We start from the raw sequence: 4,953 nt of genomic DNA on the forward strand, positions 1-4,953 counted from the left end.
AGGCTAAGGGTTGCCGACTAAGTATTCATAGTTGTGTAAATACTGTCATACTAACAGCTGTCTGAATTATTTTGGTTGATTGTAATCTATTACATACCTTTCTATCAGAATTATCTAGCGTTATCAAGATGAATTTGTTCTGACACCGTTTAACTCTGAGTTCTTGTCATGTTTTATTACCATTTTCTAAACTATAGCGAATGTAATGTGAGAAATGTTGAAGGTGTCTGAATAAATTTTGGTTTGACTGTATCTATTTGATAAATGAAGTTAACCAACTAACATTATACATACCCTTTTGGTTTCTGTACCCAATATTTAAAAAATGTACAAATGCAATAAAAATATCGGTATCGGCATCGGTATCGGCAAGTACCAAAAATAAAAGTATCGGTATCGGGCGAGTACTGGAAAAAGTGGTATCGGTGCATCCCTAATAAATTGTAATAAAATTTCACATTTTACAAATTTTTTTTAATTTGTTTTATAATAAATTGTTCTAGATAAAATCCTCCATACAGTTTATGCACTTACCACACCCAGTGTGATGATGGATGAAGTATGATGTCATCCCATGTTGTCATAATGCTTCACTGTTAATATGGGACACAGTTTAGAGACAATGTCATATTCATGGTCTTCCTTCCTCTTCTGACCCCCATACTCATTAACACGGACCTGGCATGAATGGTGCATTATCTGGCGTCCGGCGAGAGCAACTGTCCCTCTGGCCACCTCGTAATTAATTCACCATTCTATTAGGGCTGGACGATATGGTCCAAATTTATATCACGATATATTTCTTAATTTCGGTCGATACGATATAATTCCGATATCGATATGAACACTATTTATCTGAAATAGAAATCTTTTGTAACATTATAAATGCCTTTATCATCACTTTTGATCAATTTTAAGCATCCTTGCTAAATAAAAGTATTAATTTCTATAATTTCTTTCTCAAAAAAATAATAAAAATTATACTGAATGGAATAGTGTATAATGTTACAAAAGCTTTTTATTTCAGATAAATGCTGATCTTTGGATCTTTCTATTCATCAAAGAATCCTGAAAAAAAAATGTACTCAACTGTTTTAAATATTGATAATCAGCAAATCAGCATATTAGAATGATTTCTGAAGGATCATGTGACACTGAAGACTGGAGTAATGATGCTGAAAATTGACCTATATGTATGATCACAGGAATAAATTACATTTTAAAATCTATTCAAATAGAAAGCAATTTTAAATAGTAAAAATATTTCAACATTTTACTGTTTTTGCTGTGCTTTGGATCAAATAAATGCAGCCTTGGTGAGCAGAAGAGAATTCTTAAAAAAAAAAAAAACCTTTAAAAATCTTACTGTTCAAAAACTTTTGACTGGTAGTGTAGGCTGATTATTCTTATAGATTGAAACAAATGTGCTTCAGTCAGAAAAAAGGGTATGAAAAGTGCTCCGAGTCGCTGCAGAAAACAAAAAAATTGAACAACAACAAAAACTGGAAATGTTGCTGGAGACGGGCTTATTTAAAATGAAAACTCATGCTCTGCTAGCAGGAGGCGCTTTTAGAGTGATAGAACTAGCGGTTTCTCCAGTAATGGCTGTAATCAAAGCAGCTCCGCTCATGAACGCTTCTTTATCAGATCAAATGAAAATGCCATCGAATCTTTTCTGAAGACAGTCAATTCCCTTCAGAAATACATTCATATAAAACACCCCTGCCGTGTTATGATTTTGAAACGTGCAGTGCTCATGTTTATTCAACGAAGTCAAACGGCACAAATAAATCAATGTGTGGGAAACACTGGTAATTGGAATATCGGAAATGTGTTTAAAAATGATATCACCGTTATTGAAAAAAATTATATCGCGATACATATTGATATTGAATTATTGTCCAGCCCTAAGTCCAAGGTAAAAGAGCATCACCTGATATAGCTGAGATCCATTCTTCAACGTAAGTATAGATCACTAGAAATAGTGATGGTTGCCATAGCAACAACTAAATCATTTAGATAAAAAAAAAGTGAGGTGCAGAAGTTGAACTGAACACTGTCAGCTGACCCAATCTGACTCAAACTGGGCCAACAAAACAGGCAGAAGGAGATAATTTATAGTTCTGAAAAAAAAAACACACAAGTCAATGTTATTTCTCTTCATCTGAAAACTTTGGCCAAGACCAGTCAAATCATGAGGGAGCAATAATGGGATGGCATAATCAAGTGCTACTGCACAGAGTGTCATCTTGAACATTTGTATGACTATGTTTAAATGTATAAGTGCATTTATGCATCTGAAAGATGCTTTTACTGATGTGCACCACGTGCTACCAGCTGAACTATAGTAATACAACACCATTACTCCACTGTATATTCACAACAGTGTTAAAAGTAACTAACATAATGTACTGTTTACATAAATTACTCATCTGTTTATGTAACAGCTATTCATTCTTGAGTAACATTATAAGCTTAACAGCTAGACACAACCCAAAACAAAGATTAAACCTATTTGCAATTCAGATTGAAAAAATATTTGATTTTCTTTTCTTTTTTTGACATTATAAAAAATAAGAATTAGACTACAAACAGAAAAAAATGACCCTGTACTATTACTATTATTTATTATTATTAACAAAATAATATAATATTAATAATAATCGTTATTATTATTGTTATTATTATTAAAATCATTCTAAAACAACTTAAGCTAATAAACAAGTAGTATTTTTTCTTAAAGTGCAAAAGGAAACAATACTGTCACATTTTCTGAGAGCTACCTGCCCATGTAAAATTTGCAGCTATTATTATTATTATTATAATGACAACAACAAAACAATATGCAATAATAATAATAATAAAGGAAATACTGTCACATTTTCTAAGAGCTACCTGCCCATGTAAAACTTGCAGCTATTATCATTATTATTATTAATAGTTTTACGAAAATAATAATAGTGAAAAAAGCAACAAAAATATTTAGTTTTTATTATTAATAATAATAACAACAACGATCATAATAAAAGTGTGTTTTTTCTCTTTGCAATTTATTATTATTTATTTTAGTGTCAAAAACAAATCAATCATTCAAATAGGTTCTGCATATAAGACATTGAATACTTGCTCATAAATCGTCTTGGTCTTGGATTGACGAGTCTTAAAAAATCTAATTCTCAGAGATCATGAGACTGCTTTACGAGAAAAGAGAATTTACGAGAAAAAAAAACAGGGAGTGAGTGACACACATGAGCGAATGTCATCTAGTCATGTGCTGGGGTCTGTTAAAAATGTTATGTATTGTGTGTATGTGTATGTGTATGTGTTGGCTCCATCTTTGTCAGCACCAGCTTTGGTCCAGTCAGGGTTCCCCCTGTCAACACACACTCCATACCACAGTGTCTGGTCTTCCTGAGCTCCAGTGTTTACGGCATGCTGTAGCGTCTGACACAGATCCGGTTACCGACAGTCAAATTACTCTTTTTCCATCACCCTTCATCAACACAGCACCACGTGCATTTTTTGACAACAAAACAATGTGTCCCCGAGCAGTGGAGAGATCAGGGGGCGCGTGAGGGAGTAGAACGTGGACGCTTAACCTGTGGAAATGATTTCAATCTTGCTGAATTCATGCAGCATGTGTGTAATTAAAACCTGCACAGTACACTGACACTGACAATGCAGTAAAAAGAGAAACAGATTTGGTTTCCGATTGTCTTGCGCTCACCATTGAACCGTTTAATAACAAACCTCTGACCGTAAAGGCACCTACATAGAAAAAGCTCAGATGGAACATCTGACAGATAGGAATGCATAAGATTAATTTTGAGGGCGCAGAAAGAGCCGTGTCACTAGGGGTGTGCAATATGATAGCATCTACGTCATTGTTGCTTTAATGATGTGCAAACTGACATTATTTAGTGTAGTATTATTTAGTCACTCAATAACTTGAACAAAAACACGTCTTGAGAGTCAAAAAGCATTCACTGAGTGATGAAGTCTATTAGAATGTAGTTAGAATGCTCATATAATCCAAGTTATGAGGGCAAAAATGTCCCTGTATAGGTTTCTGTTTTTCATATTTATAAGATATCATATAATTTAGTGATAGCACAACAAGCAAGAATGCCGGTTTCCCGAATATCAGCATGTGAGAATGATTGTGAATTGTGAATTTGTAATTTTAGACACAATATTCTCTTTTTTTTTCTGTTTCGCCAACGAAAATTGTTCCACATAAAGCCGGAGTAGAACTGTTGTGTGTCTCAGAGCAACATTCATATAGACCGATTTGGAGTAGAAGTTACAGTTACGTCACTTGCAGCTGCGCACGCATTGTGGTGGCAGAAAAACACTGATAACAAGTGGAGGGAAATGAGTAGAATCCATGGAATAGGATTAAAAATTTACTATTGTGCCTCAAAATCAGAATGCAAATCATTTTTATAGAATACTGTCGTCAAAGACGCCATTTTAAACTCAACGCAGATGTGGACAGACTATGGATGAAACCTGCTCATTATCCTACTTTTAAAGCATAAATTTGATTTAAACAATATGTTTACATAATATTCACATATGCAGTATTGTATTAGCCCTACAGTTACAGCATTAAATACTATTTAAACCTATATAACATTTACCTATTTTATCTCACAATTCTGATTATTTTTCTCACAAATGCAAGTTTATATCTCCTAGTTTGGACTTTATAACTCGATTTAACTCAACAATTGCGAGTTCGTCAATTCTGAGGAAAAAAAAGCCAGAAGTATGGGATATAAACTGAGCCGAGGGGAAAAGAGAGTATGACGAGTTGATTTTTCTTATCAGAACCGTGAGATATAATCTCGGAATTGTGAGAAAAAAGTCAGAATTTTGAAATATAAACTCAAAATTACCTTTTTTATTCTTTTATTTCACGGCTTCCATAGACTGCTACAATAAAACTGT

The 4,953-nt window shown here is 33.5% G+C and overlaps 1 protein-coding gene and 1 long non-coding RNA gene across 3 annotated transcripts in view; one reads left to right on the forward strand and one right to left on the reverse strand.

The window, feature by feature from the left end:
* Positions 1–4,953, reverse strand: part of spidr (scaffold protein involved in DNA repair) — a 76,212-nt gene that overhangs the window by 25,118 nt on the left and 46,141 nt on the right. The gene's annotated exons all lie outside the window — the stretch shown is intronic.
* LOC107732109 (uncharacterized) overlaps positions 1,823–4,953 on the forward strand; it is a 15,979-nt gene continuing 12,848 nt past the window's right edge. Inside the window, exon 1 of the long non-coding RNA XR_001638836.1 lies at positions 1,823–1,833. This is a non-coding gene — a long non-coding RNA (uncharacterized LOC107732109). The remainder of the gene's footprint in view (positions 1,834–4,953) is intronic.

This window comes from Sinocyclocheilus rhinocerous, unplaced genomic scaffold, assembly GCF_001515625.1.
Source record: "Sinocyclocheilus rhinocerous isolate Xijiao unplaced genomic scaffold, SAMN03320098_v1.1 scaffold97, whole genome shotgun sequence".
Lineage (NCBI taxonomy): Eukaryota > Metazoa > Chordata > Actinopteri > Cypriniformes > Cyprinidae > Sinocyclocheilus > Sinocyclocheilus rhinocerous.